The 2,269-nt window shown below is 42.3% G+C and overlaps 1 long non-coding RNA gene across 1 annotated transcript; it reads right to left on the bottom strand.

Moving 5' to 3' along the window:
- Positions 1-1,548: 1,548 nt before the first annotated feature.
- On the bottom strand, positions 1,549-2,257 carry LOC123177292 (uncharacterized). Its single transcript, XR_006488868.1, has 2 exons — positions 2,004-2,257; positions 1,549-1,872 (listed from the first exon to the last, which is right to left on the bottom strand). It is a non-coding gene; the product is annotated as an uncharacterized lncRNA (long non-coding RNA).
- Positions 2,258-2,269: the final 12 nt, after the last annotated feature.

Below are 2,269 nucleotides of genomic sequence, written 5' to 3'. Positions count from 1 at the left end.
GCCGGCCCCCGGGGCTCAAGAACCGGGTCCAATGCCCCCATTGGTCCCGGTTCTGGATTGAACCGGGACTAATGGGCTGGACCGGCCTGGACCATTGCCCCCTTTTCTACTAGGGTATGATCGTGCCTCAAAACACGAAGTGGGGGCTGTAAAACGGTTCAGAATACTAACAAGTCCAGGACATAATGCCTCACCAAAAAAATTGCCTATGGACGTGACTTACTTTGTTTTGAGTACTTTTGCCCTTACAGCTTAAGGTTGTAATTATTAAACATAGTTGGATACAGTTATTATGTGCGGAGGACTGCTTTGGAGTATTCGGAGAAGGAACCCTCCTTGCAATGCCGAAGACAATCTGCGCGCCGGATACATCATCATTGAAGCCCGGTTTAGGTGCTACTGAGGGAGTCTTGGACTGTGGGGGTCCCCGGGGAGCCGGCCTATGTGACATGGGTCGGACTGATGGCCATGAAGATACTAGATAGAAGGCCTTCTCCCGTGTCCGGATGGGAGTCTCCTTTGCGTGGAGGGCAAGATTGGCGTCCGAATGTATAGTTTCCTTCCTCTGTAAACCGATGTTGTACAACCCTAGCCCCCTCCGGTGCCTATATAAACCGGAGGGCGTAGTCCGTAGAGATAATCACAATCATACATGCTAGACATCTAGGATTTAGCCATTACGATCTTGAGGTAGATCAACTATTGTAACCCTATACTCATCAAAGTCAATCAAGCATGAAGTAGGGTATTACCTCCATTAAGAGGGCCCGAACCTGGGTAAACATCGTGTCCTCTGCCTCCTGTTACCTTCAATCCTTAGACGCACAGTTCGGGACCCCCTACCTGAGATCTGTCGGTTTTGACACCGACACCGTCCAGGTTTATTAGTCCTTTTTGTAGTTTGGGTCAAACTTTGATCTTTGATTTAACTCTAAAAAATAAATTATATACCCTAAAAATAGTATGATTGTAAAACTCTTTCAAATATGAAACCAACAATATAAATTTTGTGACACACAACTTATAATTTGTTAGTCAAATCTGCGGTCAAAGTTGACCACAAAATATGAAGGGGACCAATAAACCCGGATGGAGGTAGTACTCCCTATGTCCCATAATATAAGGCTTTTTTGCAAGCTATATGTTTCTTGCTTAACAACTCACGCAAACTTCTGCTGTAGCCCGTGGAAAATACCACTTTGTAATCGAACATGGATTAAACTAAGGAGCTTGTGGCCTAATTTCTTCAAATTTGGTAATATCAGTGCTATAATATCCGCGCGCAGTGAAGCGCGCGATTCCACCTAGTGGGGTGACGATCCACCAACTCCACTCGTTCTGGTAAAATTGTCAATGGTGACTTTATTGCCTCCTTTCTTTAGAACTTCATTTTACAGCCCCCGCTTTTGTATGAACTTTACATAGTGATATCTCCTGCGTTTTGCATTCCAACCTATTTGTGAGAAATGATCCCATGACATAAAACAATTACCTACCCAAGGTTTAAGAGTTTAACGATGAATTAGTGAGGAGTGTTCACTTAATAAGTGCCATAACTGGTAGTCTGTTTCTATCAAGTTGGAATTACATACATACTTGGAGCAATGAAGGAGTCGATCGGATGAAAGCAACACAACGAATGAAGTGGACCTTGCAAATTATTCGTAACCAATGCGAACATTTAAATTGGAGGACAATATTAAACCACTCCCACCAAAAAGAAAAAACCATCAAATCACGATTCAGGTAGTCATGTCACTGTTGCTTTAGAGTTCGATTTTAGTGTTGCCTCTTGTTGGGAATATGCTGATGTCCAGTAGTCTGACCAAATCTATCAGCTACTGATCTCCAGATGGAAGAGAGCTACAATGCCTGCATCATGCAAGGAGGTAAGGAAATTAATTTTACATATGCTAATATTCACAAAGTACATTGTTTCATACATATATTATTTTTCCCTTTATCTCAACTTAACATCAAATGTGGTGCTTCTCGAAACTTACATCATGGAGGCTCTTCTTTTATCACGCCATTCTTGCAGAAGCATGAAGAAAAGCCATGCAAATCCAATTGCTTGAAATATCAGTGTCGTCGGACCCAAGAGGCGAAACCAACTGTTGTCGCCTGTGGCATATAAATAGATAGTGCTTCCATCTGGACATAGTAGATCATTAATGCATTGCCATTAGGAGGAAGGTGCATACCAATAATTCGAGCATATGGGGAAGAAAAAAAAGAAAAACTTGCAATGCTATATATATATATATAT

Source organism: Triticum aestivum, unplaced genomic scaffold (genome assembly GCF_018294505.1).
Source record: "Triticum aestivum cultivar Chinese Spring unplaced genomic scaffold, IWGSC CS RefSeq v2.1 scaffold19966, whole genome shotgun sequence".
NCBI lineage: Eukaryota > Viridiplantae > Streptophyta > Magnoliopsida > Poales > Poaceae > Triticum > Triticum aestivum.
This window is presented reverse-complemented; position numbering and strand designations above follow the sequence as displayed.